Raw genomic sequence first — 25383 nt, 5'->3', positions numbered from 1 at the left:
CTCCTTCTTCCTGCACTTCCACCGCTTTCTATTGTCCAGTTTTTTGCCTTGAGTCTCAAAGATATCCTGTCTGTTTTAGGGACTCCATCTAGTTTTCCATCAGCTCTTCTTTCCATCTTCTCTTTTCTGTTTCACCCTGGCTCCCTTCTTTCCTTGTGAGTGAAGGGAGGTAGAGATAGTGGGAGAGGCAGACTGTTAAGGACAGTCACTGTCAATAGAGAAATCAGTTTAGGCATTTCAAACTCAAATCGTTCAAGTACCCTTTGAAACTCTGATCTGAAAAGTCAAGGGCATGAATTATTAGAATTTGTTTTATTATTTGTGAATAAAACCAAAAAGAATATAAGCTTTTTGCTTTTCAATTTTCAGTTCTTTTTATTAGCATCAGTAACTGTAAGCACATATTTGGTACCACAATATTTACTATTGTTAATAATATTTATTAGTATTACTATTTACTAATTTTATTTAACATCTATTATTTAATGATATTAATATTGTTAAGGATGTGATAGGATTTTAGAGCTAATTTAGTTTCAAGGATCTTATATTGGCTGTTAAATATATTAGAGCTCCAGGACAGAGTGTTTTATGTCAACAGCATGGCCACTTACATGTCCAGTTATTTAGAGTAGACACAGTGTTGTGAGGAAAGGCTGAAGGTCAGTTCAGTAAGAATAGAGTAGGGCCCATTCTGTCTTTCTTGTACCCTCATGAATGAGGAAGCATCCATTGCCAGCTTCTCTGCTAATCTATTTTTAATAACCCTCTTCGGGACCATTTTACTCTTCTGAGTCCTCTCATAAAATAGTAGGCAGTTAACTGTACAGAGAAGCCGCCAGCTTTACTAGAGTGCATTTTATCTAGACCTCAGCCTTCTAGAGGGTACTATAGGGCAAACCCAATAAACAGGTGTTTGTCAGAGATTCTCAAACGTGCTCAAATGATGAAGGGCCTAGACACCAGATACATCATTCGTATTTTTCAGCCACTCTAGTCAGGAGATAGGGATGGTTGCAATTTCAGCAGGGTAATTTGCCCATTTTTATTCTCAAGTATAGAAATTGCTGGTGCTCTGGCCTCTCATTCAAAATTTCTTTTGAATAGTTCAGGAATTTCCCTGAGGAGATCTCAAGGATTCTCAGAAACAAGAACCCTCCGCTGTCATGACCATTTAATATTTCTCTGCTCCAGCTCTGGATACCTTTGGGGGAGGATAATTAGGTTTACTTATTTACTTATTTATTTTAATGAAGGTACTGCGGATTGAACCCGGGACGTCGTGCATGCTGCGCATGCATACTACCAGTAAGCTACAATCTCCTGCCTCAGCTCTGGATACCTTTGATGATGCTGGCTGCTACCTCAAAGTCCAGCTGTTGTAAATGTGAATGTCAGAGCTCAGGGAACTGTCTTCTGAGTTACCCCAAATCAGTATTCCCTAGAAACACAGTTTAAAATCTTTGGCTCTTTCTTTTATAGGATATGCCCAAGAACCAACTGCATTCAGTCAGAACTAATGGCAAAGGCAACAGATAAAAGAAGGAGGTTTTGGAGGAGTGGCACTAATTTATCCATGTAACTAATGCTTCTTGTTGAGTGTTATTAGTAGCCATTGAACAAATGTAGGCATAAATTGATAAAAAAAAAAAAAAATCACTGAACTTGGTGCTAAGGCAGTCCAAAATTAAGATGTCAGATGGATGAGATGGGCCAGTAAAGGAAATTACTTAGGGTTGTCAGTGATGGTGGAAAAATACCAGTGGTATGCTGTCACAGAATCTGAAGGAGGGGTTGGTCAACTAAGTGAATTGCTTTTAAGAGGCTGAGTTAATGAGGATAAAATACCATCCTTTGGATTTGGTAATGGGAAGGCTGTTGATGATTCTGATGAGCAGGTTCAAAAAACAGTGGGGATAGAAGCCCTATTGTAATGCAATTTTATGTGAGAAGGTAGGCAGGGAGCATGGAACATTTTATAATGTTTTTCTGTGAAGAGAATTGAGAAATGGATCAGCAACTGAAAAAGAATATGAGATCACGTTAGTGTGTGTGAATACATGTGTGTGTTGGTTAGGACAAAAGGGAGTGTTTGTATGCTGAGGAGAATGATCCAGTAAAGAGAGTGAAATTAAAGATTCATTAACAAGTGGAAAACTTCAGAGAGGAAGTAGGACTGATCAGGGATCCAGGGGATAAGTGGAAGGTATGAGTTTTATAATAGCAGAGATTCATCTTTCTTTGAACCTGGAGGCAGATCAGACAGGTTAGGTACAGATGCAGGCTGGTTTGTAGATCCAAGGCTGGTAGTCACAAGACAAAATTATTGTCAGGTAGCTTCCTTTTTTCTTTCATTGAATTTTGAGGTTAGCCAACCTTTAGATCCCACTTCCCAAAGTCTGAAGCAGAATTCTCTCCTTAGGGTTATCTGTACATCTGATGAGAAAATACCCTATTTCATTTACTCAAAAAATGCTTTCAAGGGCCTATGGTGTGGCATGAACTGTATTACGCTTTTCAGATAAAAAATGAATAGGACACATGCCTTTTTTTCTGATTGTAAAGCTCAATGGCTTAGGCAAATATAGTCACAATTTAGGGGGTTATATTTTCTTCTGGGTAGTGGACCTGAAATTAAAGTGCACCGAGAGCAGGAGAATGATTGTATCCTAGTCAAATTCCTTTTGATCACAAGTAATCAAGAATAACCCAAGTTAGTTTAAGCCAGAAAAATGGAAATTATTAGGTAGATATTAGGGGTAGATGGAGCAAGGAACCCTAGGGCAGGAAGTGTTCCACTGCAGCTAAGAAGTAGAAGACTGTCAGCCACCCAGGCTGTGCTCTGTCTCTTGTTTCTGATTCTGTCTTCTTTCCCTCTCTCACCCTGGTTTTTGGATCTTTCCCATGGAAATGGCCACCTCACAGCTTGAAAGTTTGTTTCCTCTGTTCAAGAGTTAAACCTAAAATGATTGGCTTTTCCTAAAACCCAATTTAAAATTCCTAGGAGAGAGATTGTGATTGACCCAGCTTTGGACAGGTGTCCATGCCTGATTCAATAAATGGTAACTAGGGAGTTCGGGTTCCATGGTGCGGACGCTCTGAAGAGCAGGAGGAAAGCAGTTATTAAGGAAAAAGTATCATTGCCAGCTATGCAGTCTCCCCAAAAACCATCTACTACAGGTGGTCTTTTGTTATATACTTGTGGTTTGAAAAATGGACTTCTCATTGTCATGGTTAACCTCATATTTGCATTATATTTTTTGTTTCTGTAATAATTTATCTGTCATAATGACTTTGTAGTTAGTATTATGTCTTGGTTCTTGGAGTTAAAGTCCAGCATAATGGTAATTGTATGCTACTGTATGAGCTCTTTTCATTGAGTTTTAGCTTGCCTTGCATAAGCCTCTAATTTTCTCCTCCAGGGATTTGTAATAATCATTAAAGATAAGTGATTACAGCCAGATTGTATCAGTATCACTTAGATATGTGATTGTCTAACTTATTTCCCCCAATCAGAAGAGGAAACCCTTTTCTATCTTAAAGAAAAATATATTTTAAAAATATGTTTTTTGGAAACGATTTTTTTTGACAAAATACTTTGCTTACTGATTAATTTGTATATAATTTAATTGTCTGCTTTTTGAGTTTCTGCAAATTTTTTTGGTCAACTTCAAGTCATCATTTACTTCTTATAAAGGTGCTATGTATCCTTCCTCTGAATATAACATTGTGAAAAGGTTAAAGGTGATCGAAGGTACTTTCTGCCAGAATTGCTACTGGTGTGTGGATCATCCTAAAGTGGGAAATATAATCTCTTATCACATCCAAATATAAATTGAGTCTTTTGAGTCATTAATAAACACTATGTCAGTAAACACTTGAGCCAAGAGTAAAACTTGAGGAAAAAATTCATAAAGTTCCTCTAGTTCCACATTCAGCTCTCTGTGATTAACATCTTCCTGATAAACTGTTCAGAGAGACATATATGTACTTAATTCTTCCCTCATACTTCATGGCTACTTTGTTTCTCCCTTCTACGCTTGAGGTGGTACCGTTGGCATCCATATTGTCCTTTTTTCCCAGTTATTCTTGTCAGGAGAAAGGACTATTAGGATTAATGTAATAAGGAACCCAAACTGAAGTAAACATATCAATATCTTTGAGCAGGGATTTGAACAAAAAATGGAACCCCAAAGTGTAGTAAACTGCATAGATTTGCTTAACTCTAAAATCAGTGTTAAATTTTCTTCTAAAATGAAGTTGTGTGTGTGTGTGCAGAGCGAAAAAGAGAGAGAGTAAAAGTGTTATTAAATGTTGTTACCTTCACAGCTGGGAACTGACTGTCTTTTGATGAAAGAATTTAGTAGGTTGTTTGTTTTAATGCTTTGCTGAGTTCCTGGAATACAAGATAAGTCCCTCAAGAAACCCAAATATCACCAGACTTTAAAGGTAGAGAAAAGGTGTTCTGCATCAGGAGGAAGAATTTAGTGCTCCCTGGAAAAACTGGGAGACTGAGGATTTGAAGCAGAATGATAAGGGGAGGAGGGTGGTGAGAGAGATGGTTAGGGTAAGGAGCTAAGGGTGGGTTCTGTGTGGGAGATGTTACAGAGAAGAACCTACACAGATGGGAGCAGGGTCTTAGAAAAGGAACACAGAGAGGAGGAAGATTGTATATGGATTTTAAAGTTGTTTACCTTCTGCATAGAATATGACCGCATCCTGGTCTCCTCATCTCTTCAGTGATATCTACTCGTCCAAAAATGATTCAAGTGAGTGAGTGTGTGTGTGTTCGTGTGGCGGTACATGTGCATGTGTGTGAGAAAACTTAAAAAGAAGATTATTTACATATGTGTCAATTTTATAACTGTAAGAACATGTGTGGACGTGGAAACCAATGGATTCCTAAGAAAGTAAGAGTCCTAGGAAAAAGCAAAGGAAGAAAAGACCATAATATAGTGCTGTTCGAGCTTACTTGACCCAGATTTTTAGTGTAGGGGTGCTCCCAGCCCTCAAGTTATATTATGGAATTGTGGAATCAGAACAGGCATTCCATTCCAACCATCCTTTCAGTTTTATTTGAACTAGAATTGTAGACTTCCTAACAGTGTCATAGTAAAACAAAACTGGAATATTTCATTAAATTTAGAAAGATGTCTGGTTATCTATTTTGGCCTTCACTAAAAGAAGAGAAAGTTTCTTGAACTCATGGAAACAGAGAACAGAATGGTGGTTGCCAGAAATGGGTGGCGAGGCGTGGGGGAAATGGATAAAGGGTGTCAAAAGGTATAGACTTCCAGTTATGAGACAAATAAGTTCTGGGGATGTAATGTACCATATGGTGAATATAATCAACTACATATTTGTATATTTGAAAATTGCCAAAAAAGTGGATCTTACAAATTCCCATCACAAGAAAAAAAAGTTAATTATATGAGGTGATGGATGTTAACTAAACTTATTGTGGTGGTCATTTTGTAATGTAAACCTGTATCAGAGCATTATGTTGTACACCTTAAACTAATACAATGTTGTATGTCACTTATATCTCAGTAAAATTGAGGAGTTGGGGGAAGAAGAGGTTTCTCAAAGTACAATCAAATGGAAACCTGCTTATCCTCCTGAAAAATTCTGCCTACTTGCCATCCCACAACCTTGAGACATACGCCTTGCCAAGGGCTTACTTTCTTCTCTCTTTAAACTAACATAAAGGTGTGACTGGCACATTTCCTGCCTCCAGGCATTTACTCCATCCTTTCTTCTGAACCTGCTATTCAGGATGTTTTGAAATATCTAACTTTCTATATTCTGAGGTGAAAGCAAGAATGATGCAATTTATTTTGCCTGAAACAAAGCTATGTATCATAGATTTTTGTATTAGACAAGAAAGCATGGAAATTTATTATAGGCAATGTAACATGATCTTACTCATAAGCTATTTTTTTTTGGTGTTGTGTACGTGAGGTTTTCCTTGTTTAACTGAGAACTGGGGTGGAGAGACGTGACACCATGGGAGGGAAAGTGAAAAGAGTGTTATTCAAATACTTTGGCATCAAGTGCTTTATAATATTTCTAGTATGCTTTGGCATCTAATAAGTTCTTGAATTGGGGTCATGTGTATCAATTATGGAATAATATATTGTTATTAGAAGTACCCAACTAATTGATACGAAACAGTATATTTGCATAGAACAATTGTATCTGTGTGTTCTCAGCTTGAGCATAAATGGACATCTTTAAGAGGGCTTTTCACTGAGAACAGTCTCCTATGTCTATGAGTACCATGTCTGCACTACACAAACTCACCCCCCTGAACGGTGAGTCAAGGGCAGGTGCAGATCCTCGACTCAGAGGAGCCAAAGATTCTTTTTTTGGAGGAATATGGCATTAGAATTTGGAAGCAAGAGTCTCTGATAGGGCTTGAGCTGAAAAAGGGCGTGCATGGGAAAACACACACACACAAAAAAGTCAATTTGTAAAGAAAGATAATGATTAGAGAAGGGAACAAAGAGAAAGATAGGCAAAGACCAATAAGAGTGATGGAAAGTGTAAGTCAGTGGCCTGTGTTTTGTTTTGAGGGTCTATCCAAAACTCACGCATGCTTATAATAAATGCCCTCTTTGTGTGTTTTATATTGAGATATAATTGATTTATAACATCATACTAGTTTCAGGTGTACAAAATAAAGGTTCATTATTTGTATATCTTGTGAAACGATCACCACAGTTAGTCTAGTTAACAGCCATCACCACACGTAGTTACAAGTTTTTTCCCCTCGTGATGAGAACTTTTAGGATCTACTCTCTTAGCAACTTTCAGCTGTATAATACAATATTATTAACTATAGTCACCGTGCTTTACATTGTTCAAACCATTTGGCATGAAAGTTTGTGATTAAGATACTGTCTCTTCCCTAACCATTCATACTGTGGCCCTCAAAGTTTACCACATGAGCATTACAAATAGCTTCTCTCTTAAGATGTTTTAAAGGCACTTTTAATGCTTTACTTGAAGGACATTTTTAAAATGTCATTTCATTCTTCTTATTACTAATAGGAGAGTAACCAGAACCAAAATTATAAAAGTGAATTGGTGTGATGTCTGGAATAATTATGCCTTTGATACTGTCCCATCAATCACTTTCATTTATTATTTTTGTATCAGTCACAGGATGACTTTTATTTTAAGTTGGGGTTGTCTCTGGCAAATGTCTGCAGTTAAAAGAGGAAATCTATCAAAATTATCTACTGTTGTCACTGACAACAGTGCCCCAAATAATAACTATGCATAAATATTTGTTGAAAGAAAGATTTAACTAGCACATCCTGTGTGAGTAATGGTGTTTCATGGTAAAGGAAGGTGATATTTGAGTCCCAGATAACTGATTTTTATTTGCAGTAACAAGAAAAGAATGGTGATATTTCTTTGTAATTTGTCAGCACTGTTTCATGGCATTGATCATTGGCACTAAGGTACTGAGTATCATTTTTCTCAGAGGGGAAGTCAGGTTAGGCCTTCATTAAATGAAGCAATATGCATCTACCACATAAAATGGAACCACATATTGAGTTATAACTGATTTATGAATAATATTAAGATGAAATTTAGTATAGTGGTTGATATAATTATTCAGTAAGTTAATTCTGCCTTCAACAAGGAAAAGAAAACAAATTTTATTGCATGAATGGGTGAAAATTTATGTCATAGCAGGATGCCTTACTAAAGGCAAAGGGTCACCAGCTTCAGTGCATATAGATATTTGACAAGTACATATATTGGTGTATCAGTCCTGGTCTAGATAACAGAAAGTAATGGCAACTGAGGCAGTGGAGAAGCATGCCTTCCCTAAAGCTACTCAAATTCAAACAGCGACAACAACAAAATTAACTAATACTGTGCCTGGAAAAACAACAACAACAACAACAAACCAAAAACCACCAGCAAGATTTCTTTTGCCCAGATTTGTCAATAGCCACCGGTTCCATAACCTTTATTTGAAGGCAGTGGGTTTGCTGCCAACAGCTGGTAGCACTGGCCTCTGATGTCCTTGTATTCCTCACAGGCTGCATCTCAAACAACTTGATACTCCACTTTCTTAACTCCTTGGCTTCTCACAGTCTGCTTTGTCCTACTTTTATGAGGGAAGATGGTTTGTGCCTTGCATCTCACGTCTCCATAGATGGGAGAAAATCCCCATTTCACTGCCCAAGGGAGTCAGTATTGGTGAAATGCTACTGATCCCTCTCTCTTCATTACTTTCTCTCCAAGAGGAGCACACAGTCTCGACAAGAGCCTCATTCTCATTGGGTGGAGTTAGCACGTTGAGAACTGTGGTCCAGCCTGATAGATTTATTTCTTCCTGAGTTGAGACAATAGAATCTCTGTCTCCTTGGAGTCTTGATGCCTGAATGTGCCCAAGATGCATGGTAGCTGTTCTTCCCACATGGGGATCCCAGATCTAGACTTGAGAGAAAGTAGGAGGAAGCCCCCACGTTGACTACAGATCCAGGCTACACCCTCCAGTTCAACTTAGCAAGCAATAAAAGAAGTAATACATTTAAACTTAGACTTGGCTCTTGTTCTATTTATCATTTGGTTCAGATTTTATAGTGGAGACACAGTGAGGAATTTGGCCCCCAGCAACCTCAGGGACCTTACAACCCTGCCTTAGCAAACCAAGGGGATTTTCTTGGCCATCTGGCATGCTACTATTCTCCTTTGAACTCTGAGCACATGGACTGAGTAGACTATTTAAATACAGTTCAAAAAGGATGGATTAGGTCATTCTATTTCCTCGAAATAAGGGTGACTTATGTAACATATAACCAGACAAGTGCATGTGATGTTCTTTTGTCGTAACATTCTACACTTTATCATGATGCTTTCTACTTGTTTGTTATCTCTGATGGAGAATAATGGAAGTCTACCTCTTCATGCCTTCCTTAAGGAGAGAGGAAAAGTTGACATCAGACATAAGTACTCTCAATCATTGGGTGTAAGTGAGATAAGCACACCCCCTGAAGGGGGAGAAGCAGCAAGGAGGTTGTATCTGTAGAAATGTGTTTGCCTCATTTAAACTGGAGTCTCTGAATCATAGCCATCAGGAACTAGTTTTAATGGATAGCCAGACCTCTGGAAAGTCTGTTACTAGGGTCCTAGTGAATACTGGTAAGGACACTCCCCTAAATATGGCTCTGTGAGTTGGATGCACCGGAGGAAATTAGTACTTTATGTATATGTAGAGTAAATAAATGGAGATTATGTTAACCCAGATTTGAGGGGTGTGGGCACACCTCAGCCAAGGAAAAGTATAAAAGAAGGAGTCAGGGAAGTCAGCCAAGAGAATCTCTGCACTGGTAGCCAGATCAGCAGAGCAGATTTCCTCAATCACCTGTATAATTTGATTCTCTCTAAATGCAAAGAAATTGATTTCCTTACTCACCAAAGATTTCAACATCCTTGCTGTATAGCTTTTAACTAAGACAAGGCTACTGGAGAGAATGATAGTGAGAAAGCCTCTGAGTAGTCAGTTTTTCTTGCTCTGTTTACATGTCAGTCACCTGGTCTGAATGGAGACACTGTGGCTGGATATGGCAGACTGATTTTGTAATATCAGCACTTCAAATCCTCAGTAAGCCTAGTGTTGAATTAATGAGATTACAGAGGATATTGCCACAGCCCTGGAACTCCCCAGAGCCACAGCCACTACTGAGGTGCTGCAACCAGAACCCACATCTGGTAGCTGCTCCCTGAACAGTCCCGAGTTCTGGGACTGAGAGAGGAGAGAGATCGTCAGCATAAGGAGGTCAGACATCTTAAGGGGGAAGTTCTTTCTGTACTGAAACATTGAGCAGTAATATTTTAATTTTAAATTTTAAATTCTAAAAATATCACTGTTTAATGCTTAAATCTTATTTAAAATTTTTTAACTGTATTCTCATCTTTCTAAATTTAGAGTCTTGGCCTAATAACCCCACTGTCCTTTCCCTTTAGATGTATTTAAAGATCACAACTCTGGGCATAGATCCTGTATCTAAGTGTAAGTCTTTAAGAAGTATGATATATTCAAGTGTTTGAAGTATTGTAGGACTCATTGTAATTCCAAGGAAACTTGGATCTGATGAGGACTCATTTGAACATTGAAGGATATGGAGGAAAAATACTTGAATTATAGGGTTGAACTAACCTAATTACAAGGTTGTACTAACATTACAAAGGACCAAATAAATTTCTTAAAAGGGACTCGCCTCCTTTTGAGTGTATTATTGGAATTATTTTTCATCTTTTTGGTAGAGAAGAAGGGCCTATTGAGTAGATGGAAGTCACACCTTGCAAATTATATGCAAGTAGCTATCCCAAATGGGAAGATCTGGAGAAACACAGACCCATCAAAATAAAAATATGGAGCAGTTCCTGATTCCAGGGGAAGAAGGGCTCTGGTAGGGAAATTGTGGACAAATAGAGGTGGGTCAGGGAGATGAGTGGGTGCTGATCCTTCCCAACAAGCCTTTATTTGTTTTCCAGTTTGACCATCAGACTGCCTAGTGAGACATTAACTAGGTTATTCTGCAGGAAAGTGAAGGAAGTTGCCATCCGTGGCAAGTGCTATGCTTGATGTGATGTCTATTCAAGAAGATCTCTAAATCACCCTTAATCACTAAATGAAGACTTTCTTTCCAAGAACAATACGTTTTAATTCCCAGCAGTAGTTTGCCTTTATTTGGCGATATTAAAAGTTTATTTTCTGCTCTGCTACCATGAGGATATTTAAAGTCCCCTACACCAAATCATGATTTGATAAGTAGGATTTAAACTGTGCCTTAGCCTAACTCAAATATTGAATTAACATCCTCATCAGTGACATTTGGATCAGGGGTGATTCAGAAGAAATGGTGTAGACTCTCTGACTTCCCTTATTTATTTTATGACTGCAGAGGAATAGACCATTAAATAGAAAACAAACTCAGGTGTTCACCCAGACATAATCTTTCTGGGAAAACTGGAATCTGGGGGCAATCAGCCTGCTGCAGACCCTTGGTAGATATTCCTATTTCCAGTTTGGTTCCCCTAATCTTCTTTCTCCCAGTGATGGCTGCTTCTTCTCTAGGCTGGCACTACAGTTCCAGGGCTTCTGATTTTCTCAAGCTTCTATGTGAATGGGTCTGGAAATATGAAACTGTTTACCTAGCAAGAAGCAGCACAATTTACGGCAAGTCTGATAACTCTGTTCTTTGTAATTGCTGCTTATGCTAGCATGGGTAGTTGATGGAAAATAGCCATGGACTCTTAATTATTGTTAATACCCAGCCACACCTTTGCAAATATTTGTGAGTGAGTGTCATGTCTCTAAGGAAGTGATCAAACTATTCTACTTTAGAAATTGAAAAAAAATCATGGAAATATTTAATAATGATAGATGTGTACTGACTTCAAGTGAGACTCTTTCTTTACAAGATCAGTGGTTCTTAAATTTGTGTGATAGACACTCCCGGAGAGCCTATAAAAAGATACAATCAATAAAATTTTGAGTGCCCAAATGTGTATCAACACCGTAGCATGAAAAAGGAAACCATGGAATAGCTTTGGGTTGAGAGATAACACGACCTTTGTTTAGAAGGACTGCTCTGGCAGCCATGTGAAGAATGTACAATAAGGGGCAGTGTGGGAAGCAAGGGTCAGTTGCAGAGTTATTGCACACAAGCCAATTAAGGTAGATGTTAACTTTGGATGAAGGCAGAAACAATTGACAGGGTGAAAAGTGGATAGATTCTGAATGTACTTTGATGATGGAGTCACTGGGATTTGCTGTTTGATGGGTTGTGGGATGTGAGATTAAAAATCAGAGTCAAGAGTGACTCCAAGATTTTGGCTTGAGTAACTTTTCTCCGTTTTTTAGCAATGAGGATGGACAAATACCAGGTAAATACGATACCCCGATTGTCTGACAGCCACGTTTATCATGATGTAGTTAAATGCATAAAAATATTTTCTACTAAAATGTACTTTAAAAAAACCCAACAAGCAAAAACAAATAACCCAGTTAAAAAATGAGCCAAAAACCTTAATATACACCACACCAAAGAAGATGTACAGATGGCAAATAAGCATATGAAAAGATGTTCCACATCATATGTCATCAGGGAGATATAAATTAAAACAAGATACCACTATATACCTATTAGAATGGCCAAAATCTGGAACAGCAAAATCTGACAAAACCAAATGCTGAGAAGGATATGGTGTAACAGAAAGTTTCATTCATTGCTGGTGAGAATACAAAATGGTGTAGCTACTTTGGAAGACAATTTGGCAGTTTCTTACAAATCTAAACACACTCCTACTATATGATCCAGCAGTTATGTTCTTTGGTATTTACCTCCAAAGGTTGAATAATTATGTCCACATGAAAACCTGCATGTGAATGTTTATGGCAGATTTGTTTATAATTTCCAAAACTTAGAGGCAACCAAGATGTCCTTCAGTAGGTGAATGGATAAATTAACTGTGGTACCTCCTGACAGTGGAGTATTAGTCAGTGTTCAAAGGAAAAGAGTTGTCAAGCCACAAAAAAACATGGAGGAAGCTTACATGTTTATTACTAAGTGAGTGAAGTCAATCTGAAAGGCTGTACACTGTATGAGTCCAACTATATGACATTCTGAGAAAGACAAAACTATGGAGATAGTAAAATGATCAGTGGTTTCCAGGCAGGGGTTGGCATGGGACAGGAGGAACAAATAGAGTACAGGGGATTTTTAGAGCATTGAAATTACTCCATATGACACCATAATGATGGATACATGTCACAATGCATTTGTCCAAATCCATAGAATCAGTATGTAGTCTAATGAAAACTACGTACTCTAGGTGATTATGATGTGTCAATGTAGGTTCATCACCTGTAACAAATTACCTCTCTGGTGGGGCATGTTAATAACAGGGAAGGCTATGCATCTGTAGAGATAGGGCACCTTTCTCAAAATTTTGCTGTGAACCTAAAACTTTTCTAAAAAATAAAATCTTAAACACACACACATACACATGTGTGCTCACACACACACACACCCCCAACCTTACAAATCTAAGTAGATGATTCTTGAGGCACTCAGTTTTTGAGGGGTAGGAAAAAGGGAGATTTAAATGTAATTTTTCATAAGCTTCTATATAGCACAGAATCTTTGCTACTTCATACTTTGTATCAAGGCTCTGTTTCACAGTTCCAGTGATGGAGAGTTCAGTATTGGTAAGTCACCAACTACATTTTGAATAGTTTGAAATGTTTTGCCTCTGTTTCAGCAAAATTTACTTGTTTATTATTCTGCCTCTGCACTTGAATAAAATAAGTCTGTATTTTCTATCACATAATGACGTTTGAATTTTTGAAGAGAATTAAACCTCGTCTAAAGTTTCTCTTCTTCAGTGCCTTTGGGGGAATCACTCTTTTATATCTATGATAAACTAGGAAATTATGTCTAAGTTTTATTGAAGAGATACGTATTTTGATTTTCTAGTTTTTGCTGTCTGAACATTTTCAGGTTACACTTTCAGATTTCTATGTCGACTGATTGGCAGTAGTCAAAGTAAACATTGGCTTCAGAAACCATATCTAACAAGCTTTGCTCATTTCATCTATAAAGGTGTTTGTGAGTCTGGATAAATAAAACTTGGCTTTGAACCTGTATGAAAAGGAAGTTATGTTTATTTTCTTCTTGTGTCTTTCTTTTCCTTTTGCCTCTTCTTGCGTATATATCTTTCTTTCCTTCTTTTCTAAAATATAATAGAATTATGTGAAGCCTTAATGCCCTACTAAACAAATATATATCCCCAGGATGAAAAAGAACTGTTCTAAATCCAATCCTGGCTGAACTTTGTTGGTTGGGATGGATGGAAGGAAAGTCAATATGAATTTACAGTTTGCCAAATAGGTAATGAATGAAATCTTAAGTTGCATAAACAGAAGCAGAGTGACCTGAAGCAGAAAAGTAACTGTATATTCCTAGCTTCTGGTCAGACACATCTGAAGTATGTTCACTTTGGATATGAAGATCCTTATACTGGGCAGACAGAGCAGGAACTGGAGACAGTTCAACTGTGTTTCGGCCTCTCATCACCATCAATGGTGTCAACTCATAGATAAAAGAGTAGGCAGAAGAAAGTCTGGCAGTCTCCCAGTTTCTCCACACAGGGGAAGCATCCCAAGAACGTGGAGAAGCAGGACAGTTGCCCTGGTCCCTCTGAGCTGCTTGCCCCAGGCTTGTTCCCTCACCTGCTGTTCCACTTGTTTGCTGTAGGAATTTTGGCATTGTCTTGGTCTAGCCATAGAAACCTATTGTCAGTTTGTTACCTTTATGTAGGGCAGGGTGTGTGTGCTTTTCAAAGACAAAACTTTTCAGATTTGAGAAAGAGTAATTTTTAGATGTCATGAACAGGAATCATCTAGAGGCCGCACTGTTGCCCTTGACAGGGACTCAGTTGAGGGTGTTCCGGCAGGGAAGGTCCTGAGGACTGGGATGCGTTGTCCTGGCTGGTCAGCTGGGGAAGGGAAGGGGAAGAGAACACATGCCCCGTGGTGCATTCCAGTCCAGACAGCTCTCTAAATAGCTTTTATGTATTTTTTTTGGTGGGGGGAGGTAATTCAGTTTACTTATTTATTCGTAGAGGAAGTACTAGGGACTGAACCCAGGACCTGACACATGCTAAGCATGAACTCTACTGCTTGAGCTATACCCTCCCCTCTCACATAGCTCTCATGACTGGATGTAGTTCTGATCTGACACTGGAGTAGGAACCCTCAGTTCTGAGCCTGGTTTAAGACTGTGATTTGTAGAGCTTCCCCTAGGACCCTGAAAACCAGTTCTACCTCCATGGATAAAAGGGTATCATTGTAAACTGACTCTACTTCCATAAGAAAGGGAAAAAAAAGTAGCACTGGCAATGGTATAGGGACATGGACTTACGGCGGTGACTGTGCCAGCCTTTAAAAAATGGCTTAGGGTCAGCAGGAAAGATTTTTACATGTTGTTGCAGATTGAAAAACTCTGACTTGATTTGAGAAATACCATCTGAGAAAAATAAGTTGACAAAGATTGTCATAAAAATGAAAAATTAACTTTGCTTTCCAATTTACTACGTGATATTTATGCCAGATATCTTCTCTTGGGAATGCTTGCCTGAGTCTCCTACGTTGCCAAAATAGACTTATCCAAATCCAACTCTGGTCAAATCTGCTTTCTTGCAGGGTCCCTATGTATTAGTGAGTTATTGATCATGTCTTCATTATATGTCATTTAATGACTAGTTTTTAATGTTATTGGATTGTGGTTAAAAGAATCTTAAAGAGGGAATAGGTGGGAGAAATGTCAGCTATGTAGTAGGCTGGGTAGGGGGTAGTATTCATTGCCACTGGGTTCATATCATGTTGTCAACTGCTTACATATCCTGAAACATTCTTTCTCTCTGCAAATCCCATTCCACACTGTTCCCTGTTTTCCCTTAGAAAAGCAACTGTCTTCTGCAGAGGGGAGAGCAATGAAAGTGAGCAAAAGCAGTGTCCTGCACCATCAGCCCTAAGCTCTCTCTAGCCTATATTTACTACTTTTTAAATACACAGTTTCCTAGAGAGGTTTATTTTGGGATAATATAAAAAAGGTTAGGAGTCCCAAACGTGTGAAGATAAAGTCTGAAGTTTTAATATTTTATGAAAATATCTTTTGTTCTACTTTTTTATGCATTAGGTAATAAAATAAGGACCTACCTTCCCCTGAAAACATAAATGAGTGTGTGGACATTCTGTACTTGCTCCCCTGGGCTCCCCAGTATGAATTTCCCTGGACCCAGTCTGTTTCTTTCTCTACTGTTTGCCCTGAAAGGCTGACCCATATGGATAGCATCACTTGGACTCCATTACTCTCTGGCTTTGGCTCAGGTTTGAATGATGGGAGGGGCATGTAAGATGCATCCCATGCTGGATGAGAACCTTTTCTGACTCTGACTCTGACTGGGCTCTGGTAGTATCATTTCTTCCTTTACCCTCAGGCCTAGGAGTGGTAGCAGCTTCCCACTATAGAAAATCCCCGGGCGCCTATGTATCTGGTAATCCAAGGGATAAATTTGTAGGGTGAGCCATCTGTTTCCTGTTGGCACTCTGAAGCACAAGCTCAAGAGGAGTTTAGATAATTCTGGAACTCTTTCGTTTATTCCCCACTTATGTATTAGGCACCTACTACTTGTACTATCTTGGGTACTGATGTGATAGACAATTAGGAGGGGCATTTGTCAGGGAGGGCAACAGTCAGGCTAACTATGTTGTAGTCCTTCATGTTCTGTTGGAGTCAGGCTTCTGACCTTGAAAGAACATTGGTCTGAGGTCCCAAGCCATCTTCTGTGCTTTAACTGAGAGAGCTGTAACTGCTGCTGAATGAGCTATTCCATCTGTGTCTCCTTAGGCAGAGAGTTGTCCTGTCACTTGAGGTATGGTGGATATGACCATGTGTATGTTTCTGGGTGTATATGGTAGAATGAGGGAGTGAGGAACAAAGAATAATACTTTAGATTCTTTTCCTTTAATCCTTTCCCTTTCTATTTTGATGAGATGTCTCTGTAGACAGAATAGAAGGGACCTATGCTCATTCAGGAAACATTTGGGATTCCAAAGGAGTGTGATGAGTAGAAAGTAGGTAGGTTCTGAATTATATAGATCTGAAGTGAACACGGGAACCAGTGGAGTCAGGAAAAGGGATGGAAGCAATCTCCTCCAAGGGCAGGGAATAACGAAATTTCAAAACTAACCAAAAGTTGAGCACGTATCTGGGTTGAATCCCAGATCTGCCACTTACTGATTACATGGCCTCTGACACATCACTTAACCTTATCAACACCCAGCTTGTTCTTCTGTTCAATGGGGGCAATTCAATACAAATTGCAAAGTTGTTGAGACATGCCCTTGCCATTCAGTGATTGCTTAAAAATGATAGCTACTGTTACAGTGTGTTCTCTGGCCTATCAACACAATCCCCACTGTTCCTTTCCCATCAGTACACTTTTGTACTTTTGTTTTCTGATAGCTGACATATTGTCTCCTCTGTTTGTCTTTAAGTGTTATGAAGTTGGGATTATGTCTTTTGAAGTAGTTCTGGAAGCTCTCAGCAAATTTACAAACTAGTAATGTCTGACTCTTAGCTCACTGCATTCTGCAAAGCACATGTGTTTGCTAGGCTATTAATGTTTATCTTCTAGAAAATCAGCATGCCTTTGGTGATGAATCAAGAAGCCAAGTGCTGGATACATGCCTTTGAAATGAGGACAGAATAAAGGTCAGATGCTAAGAATGTTGATCTGGAGTTAAATCCTGTTCATGAATGTCCTCTGTAAACATGTTTTGGCCACTGGTCACTGACCTCTTCAGGGTATGATCCTTTGAGACTATTTCCCAGTCTTTAGTTCATCAGACTGTGTATTCCTCATTAGAGAAATCATACAACAATCATTTATTTACCACGTATCCTGAATCTTTAAATAATACCTAAATATCTGTACTCAAATTAGTAAAGACATCCTGACCTCAACCAGTTTTAGTCAGAGAGAAAGAAAAAGTTTATACCAATTTTATAATACTTTAGGAGCTTTTTATTTACAGGACTATGATTTGAGACAGTAAGTTGTATTTAGTGAAGTCTTGTCTGACATTTTTCAACAAGGGCCAGAATTGTGCCAAAAAATGTGCTTGTGCAGAATGAATTGTGAGACATACTATCTTCCTCCTGACCTCTCTCTCTGAGGCTGCACCAGTCTGTCTCATGGCTTCAGATAATTGTAGTCATTCTTTTTAGTGAAAACCAACAAGCATTTTTAAAAATGCAATTACTATTTGCTTGGTGCTTCATTAACTGAGAATAATGGTCAAAATCTAAAGAAGATTCAGCTCATGTCTTCAAGGATGTTGCAATTATGACTTAAAGCATTTCTTGGTAATAGTCTTCATTCTTTTGGTTGCAAGTGAATAAACCCAGCTGAAACTTGGTTAGACCAAAAAAAGAAAAGAAAGTACTGGTGGATTTACATGAACAGTGGGAAGGGCAGCAGTTGTCTTGGGGCTCATAAGTTTCTCTCATCTGTTTCTGTTTGTTTCTCAGAGTTGAAATCACTCTTGGACAGCTTCTTCCTTGTGTCTGGAAGTGTCGCCATCAGCCACATACAGACTTGTTACCAAAGAGGATAAAGATATTTTCTTTAGTTCCAATTTTTAAAAGTCACAAGACTCTGATGGAACTAGTTTCTCTCACACGGCTGTGGGGGTATAGGATAAAAGCCTCTCACTGGAATTGCTGAGTTGGAATATTAGAGAAGTTCCTCAAAACAAGGGGAGTGATGCTGCCATCTGGGGACTGACACCAGCTTATTCTAAATCCCCACGAATTATTACTTTTTGTCAGGTGTTTGGAGAATGATTAAGGCAGACAATGAGGCTAACAGAGAAAATATACAGAGTATATTAGCTGTTAGCTAATTTACTAACTTGAAACACCATCAAAGGCCAAGATGTCTGAAGAGCAGACTGCTTTCTCTCCTAATTTCCTTTAATAATTGAACTCTATGTACTGATTAGGAAGAGATTTTAAGGTCTGTATTAATTTTATATGCAAAGTGCCTCACCTGGTAACGGTAACACAGTATCCCAGTGTACCTGCCCACCTACAGCCTTTGTTAATTAAAAAACAAACAAAAAACAAGAACTGGCATCATGATTCATTTTTAATAATGTATAGTTAAGGAAATGGCTTTAAAATCACCTGAACATTACTCTTATCATAAACTGCAAACTTCTGTAATTTCAGGTAGAATGTGCCTCCTTTTAGCAAAATTAACTTTTTGAATCCAGCGAGTGTGTTGTTTGTATGTCATTGCTCCATCCGTCCAGGGACACTGGGAGGCACAGCAAGCACACTGAATAGGGAGCACTGTGGCCGAGCCCAGTATTGTCTGGCATTGCTTCCTCCTCACTCAGTGGTACTGACATGCTTCTGACTTCTTTCCACCTTAGTTTACTCAGCTGTAAACCAACCATCTCTATAGTATGTTTTTAGCCAGTTTATGCTAAGGGTCTGAGATAAAGAAAATTCTTCTTTCTGGTTCCTTGGACAGCTGTATATCGTTTGTTTGTTCTTGTTTTTTTTTTTTTTTTTCCTAAGAATCTTGGCACTTGCTTGTCCCACCTTCTAAAAGACCTATGATAAGGAACAGAAATGAGGAATTGTTCTTCTTTCTGTCAGCTAGCTTAAGGCAGGACAAAGCACTTATTCAAACAAAGGTCATGAACCTTCCTGTCCTTGCAAAGACCTGCCTTGCAAAAAGCCAACTCTCGCTTGTCTAGGAAGAATGACATCATTAGGTGATCAGAACAGTGATACTAAATCAGTGCTTGTATTAGCATCTTTCAGAGTACCTTGAAATGGCCCCTGCTCAACAGAGGAGTATTATGTGGCAAACATACAGAAAGCTTGGAGGAAGAGAATCTTCCTTCTTGATACACTAATTCTGCAATATTTGTGGTGTGAAATGATGAGCTAGCTGCAAGAACACACAAGACATAAGATTTTGCCCTTGAGATTGCTGTTTAATTGAAAAGATGAGATAAATTTGTAAAAGTAAAACTGAGTAAATGAAGAATACAAAAGATGTACTAATACTGCATACGACTGAGTGAGACTTGAGTGGTTCAGATATTTAGTGAGTAGGAAGAAGAAATCAACGTGAGTTGGTCAACAATAGCTCATACTTAGCAGATACTTTTGACAATGAATAAAAAAGTTGACCTTCTAACTTGCAAATTAGATATAACATTGATGGGCATAATTAATTGTAGGATACGAATAATAAAAGTTGCTATTCATTGAGTGTCTATTAGATGTTAGGCATTTTTCATATATTAACTGTAATTGTGTGGATAATTCCATCTTTCACTGGTGGGGCAGAGGGGCAATAGCTAACATGGCATGTCAACCAGAGCTCCCAGTACATCATTATCATCATCATAAATTAACATACTTATTATCATCATCCTCCAGATACTATTACAGAGATACAGACAAGTTAGGGAGATTTTTAAAAAGATAAATATGTCAAGTATCAAATGTGCAGTAAAAATGTGAAAAGTCACTGTAGGCTTCAGGAGTTCTGGAAAGTGTCATAAAGGAAGGAAGAGATGATCTGGGCCTGGTAGGCTTTAGATAAGCAGATCGAAACGAAAATTCTTCTAGGCAAGAGAAACCTACTTATCAAATCTGTGGAAACAAGAATAGTTATGTACACGTGGTAAATGTAGGTAGTGGCCAGTTTGGTTGGAGAAGAGGGTTCTTTATAATGGCCTACAGGGCCCTATCTGGTCTGGCTCCCATCATCTCTCCAACCTCATTTCTTCTCAGTCTCCATCTCATTCATTCCCAGGCCAGCCACGCTTGCCTTTTGCTAGTCCTTGAACCTGCCAGACATCCATCAGCCTCAAGACTTTTGCGTTTGCTAAAAATACTTTCCTCCAGATATTCTAGATACTTTTTCTAGATACTCTTCTAAATGGCACTCCAACATTCCCATCAAGTCTTTACTCAGATGTTACATTCTTGATGAGCTCTGCCCTGATCACTCTAGTTATTATTAGAGACTTCCCTGAACTCCCCCTTCCCTTTTCTGTAGCACTTACTATCTTCTGATGTACTATAGAATTTACTTATGTTTTATATTTGGTTATTATCTATCTCTTCCTTCCCAACAAAACTCCAAGAAAGTAAGATGTTTTGAATTCTAATACCTAGAACAGTGCTTGGGACACGGTGATCAGCTGGCACATATTGTTGATAATGCAGATTACTAGTGGGATCTAAGGCTAGGAAAGTATAGTGATGTGAGATGATGAGCTCGAGGAAGGTGCAGGCAGAGGAATTCAGTAAAAGTGTTTGAGAGGGGAATGACATTCATAAAGAGAAGTTTTAAAGAAATTAATCTGGTAGTGGTAAAGAATTTGGATCTTTGAGGGAAGGAATTATGACAGTAGTTTAGAAGTTTGGTGATCTGGGCTTATACAGGGGTATTGGCAGTAGAATTGAAGAGGAAAGAAGTGATTTTTTTTTTTTCAAAGAGGGTATTTAAAAAGGAAGACCAATCACACTGAGCAACAGATGAGACATTAATATTAGGGGTGTTGGAGGTATGGCAGGGACATGGCAGGTTCTGATTTTACTCCCCTCCTTTCTGTTACCCTCCCTTTTCTGTCAGCTCTGTGCCATGGATAACTGACCCTTGTGAACTGTCTCACCTGAGCCAGTCCTGAAGAGCTTTGAAATGTTCAGAGTTTGGGCAGTTCAGGCCTGCTGACTTAACCTTCTACAGTACAAGGGAGAAGTCAAGAGTTCTTCTTTGGTAATTTTAAGTTTGATATACTTCTTTGACATCCAAATGGGAATGTCAGGAGTTAGAGATATGGTCATGCGAGTTTTCAGTGCATATAGTTCATACAAGGTATTTAAAATCATGAGATTGGATGAGATTATCCAAAGAGAGAATGAGGTTAAGAAGAGGAGCGGGCCAATGACTGAGCTATAAGGCTCTCCAATATTTAAAACTTAAAGTGGTAGAATATGCCAGCAAAATTAGAAGGGAAATTAGGAGATTACATAGTCAAAATATCCATGAGCAGAAAATGTCTCAAGATAGAGGAAGTCAACCGCATTAAAGATTAATGGAATATTTAAAGATGAAAAATGGAAGATCTTGTGTGCTTATCATTAGGATTGATCTAGTGAAGAGGTAGACATTGATGATTCAAAATTGTAAAGAGATAATTATAGGCATTGAGCCCTTGGAGAGGTAAGAAGGGATGGGACCCAGAGCACACTGGAGATGTGCAGAGCTTGCATTGTGCAGGAAAGAAAGCAGCTGACAGGGTTCGAGGCCCGTGGATTTGAACATTTGGTGGGGAGAGATTGAAGGACTTGCTGCCAAATTGCTTATAATCTCCCAGTGAAGTAAACTTCATTTTTAAACTTGCATACTTTTTCTTCACATCTGGTCCACATAATTCTCTCAATTTAAGGAGAATGGTAAGGAAGGGGAAGAATAGCTGATGGACAAAGTTAGAGGAATTTATAGACCAAAGATCATAATCATGGGCAAGATCTGTTGGATTGAGAGTAGTAAACAAAGCAAGCTGGAAAAATAAGAAGGTATAGTTTTGTTTTGTTTTGTTTTGTTTTAGCATTGAACACCAGAAGTTTATTGTCTCACAGTTCTAGAGATTAGAAGTCCGAGATCAGAGTGCTGGCAGATCGATTATTTCTGAGCATTGTGAGGGAGAATCTGTTCAGTCCTCTCTCCTCGCTCTGGTGGTTTGCAAGAAGATATAATTTTGAAGGAGTTGTATTTATTGTTTCAGTGACAAAATAACTACATTCAAAAGCTAGGGTCCAGGATATGGCCATGGCAGTGAGTGGCTGAGCTAGAGCTAAGGAGAGTTCCTTAGGGATAAGGAAGAAACTTAATGAGCAAGAATTTGAGACAGATTAGCTATGTGTCACTCAGGGTGATGACAGGATTTAGGGATGAGAAAAAGGCCAAAGTCTTTAGTACATAAAAGGAAGTAAAAATGATTTTGGTACATGGCAGTGAAGAGAAGGGTTAGAGGGTAGGGTTTAACAGGAGAGAGGAGTAATTGTCCAGAAGTGGCAGTGGAGAGCAAGAAGGATCGTGACTTCATCTTGGGGTTTGATGTATTTGAAATATAGGAAAATGATTGAGCAAATTCAGGGAACCCATTTCCCTGGGGAAAGATAAATTTCAGTAAATGATAAGCATTTTAAAAATATGAGTGAAGAATATGAAGATAAATGGGTTTATTAATCATGGGGTGGGAGTTCCCGAAGGGGGATTGAGGAGTGAGTTCATCAGTGGGTGTTTTGACCATAAAAGAAAAGTCATATGAAGAGGAAAATGAGGGGAATATGGGAGTCCAAGAACCTAACTGGCAGTGACCAAGGAAAAGACTGAAGGTCTGTGGACATTTCTGACTCTCCAGTGGCCAGGATAAGAGCTGATATTACCTGAGCGGATATGAAGCATTCGTGCTTTCAAGCATTCAGACTTTAACTGCATTCAAGATGAGCCCAGGGAGAAATGCCTCTTGATGATTCTATTTAGAATAATCTTACTCAAATGTCAATTTGATTATGCTACCTCCTTTGCTTAAAACCCTTTCAATACCTCTCCACTCAAGATGAGGTCCAAGCTATTTAACCTTGAATAAAGGGAAAGAAAGAATAGTTTTTGGAGGAAGATGTTGAGAAGGATGAAGGAAAACTATAGAAATGGGGGTGAGTTTTGTTTTAGGAAAATGGAGAATAGAGGAGGAAAAGTGGAAAGACTGGATAATATATAAACATATTTAGGGGGATAAAAGAGCTGTGTGACATTTCTATTCTTAGGATATCAACAAGGAATCAAAAGAGCTACATAGGTGAGTGGGAGAGAGAGGGAGAGAATGTTATAATGAAAATCTTTCTGTTGGAACAGTAATTATTCAGTGGTAGACTGCATGCTTAGCATGTATGGGGTTCTGGGTTCAATCCCCAGTACCTCCATTTAAAAAGAAAGAGAGAGAGAAAGAGAAAGAAGGAAGAAGGAAGGAAGGAAGGAGGAAAGAAAGGAAGAAAGAAAGAAAGAAAGAAAAGAACAGAAAGGAAGGGAGGAAAGGGAGGAAGGAAATCTGTCTGGCTTTTAAGTCAGACAGGTTAATGTGAATTGGAGCAATAGCTCTGCCATTTATGAGCCCGGACCTTAGGCAAATCATTTTACATCTCTGAGTTATAGTTTTCTCATTTGTAACATGAGATGAACAATATGTACTTCTAGGTTGCTTTGAATGTTAAATTAGGAAACACGAGAAAGTGTAGACCATTGTACTTGATACCTGATAAATCCTCAGCAAGTGTCGATTCCACCTTTCTCTTCAGATCTGTGAGCTTCCAGTCTGGTTTTTCTCTTACTTCTGTGATCACTACTAGTTTTCTTGCCAGTTTCTGCTTCTACCTATCAAAATTCAGTGGATTTGATCTCTTCTTTTCTTTAATGGTTCCATTTCCCATTTTATTGTAATTACTAAATCTCTATTTGATTTGGTGGTTCATTTTTCTCATGTGCACGTAGAACTAGGGTTACTTACCACCTTGAGGAGATTTTTGTTGATTGTTAGTCTTCCAGCTAAAATTAAATGTATCAGAGAATTAAGTGCTTTTACCTGTCACCACTTGCAGCAATATAGTCATCCTCATTTTGATACCTGAGAAGCTCAGCTTTCATACCCAATCTAACTTCAGGCAGTTAACTGTTTCCAGAAGGATGAGAATTTTGTTTTTCAAATGTACTTTACTCTTTCTTACCTCTGAGTCCTTCACTGTTCCTGAACATATTCATTCTCCCTTTGTCTGGTACTTGTACTTCAGGTAGATCGCTTTGGACTTCTGGGTCTCAGTTACAAAATGAGAGATTGGTAGTTATTCAGCTCAAGGTGTGTATGGTTCTGTGAAGCTTAAGGACAGTGCATCCTCTCCTGGAGGCCACACAGCTGGTTAGTGGCAGATTTAAAGGGAACCCATACCTCCTCCAGAGAGCAGCGTGCTTTCCCATATGTCCCAGGTAACCACAGGAAGTAATGCCAGATGTTGCCGTTTTTCCTATTGTTTTCGCATATAAAAAATCAGGTCAACTCACCCATTCTTTTCACTCTTCTTGCCTCTTGCCACCACCTCCAAATATCTGGGAACAGAGATGAACCATGGTCTTTTGCCTGTTCATATGGAATAATAAGTTCTAGGAAACTAAGTGGGAAGGTGGTAGAGAAAAATAAATGACAAGAAAAGAGAGGTAAACAAAAGGGTACAGAAGTCTTCTTTGGAAAGCAGGAGGGGTTGTCCAGCATTAAAACTCAGAGCTCCAAGGAACTTGCCACTAATGAATTAGGATGTTGAAATACAAGGCTTTCAGTAATGTCAGCACGGTTGACCTTTGTTGTCATATCTCCTGTTAACTGTACTTTGCACATCACTTACACATTACAGAGATAAGTGCAATTCTGTGTTTTAAATGGGGGGATTCCATGTGGTTTTGGTAGTCCTGGGGTGTAAATGTGAAGACAGACTTGAAATACTCTCACAGAACCCTATGTTTGTGTTAAGTGTCATGAGCATGGTAAATGGACAAGAAAGAGCCCTTGGGAAATTCCAGGAAAGGCAGGATGAGGGAAGGAAATAGCAGTTGACTGTCGACTACTAGAAAACTGATACTACAGTTAATTCTTTCAGAACAGTGGATGGTGAAAACAATTGAGAAAGCAGAGAAATAAAA

This window comes from Camelus dromedarius, chromosome 3 (genome assembly GCF_036321535.1).
Source record: "Camelus dromedarius isolate mCamDro1 chromosome 3, mCamDro1.pat, whole genome shotgun sequence".
Taxonomy (NCBI): domain Eukaryota; kingdom Metazoa; phylum Chordata; class Mammalia; order Artiodactyla; family Camelidae; genus Camelus; species Camelus dromedarius.
Note: the sequence above shows the minus strand (reverse complement) of the source record.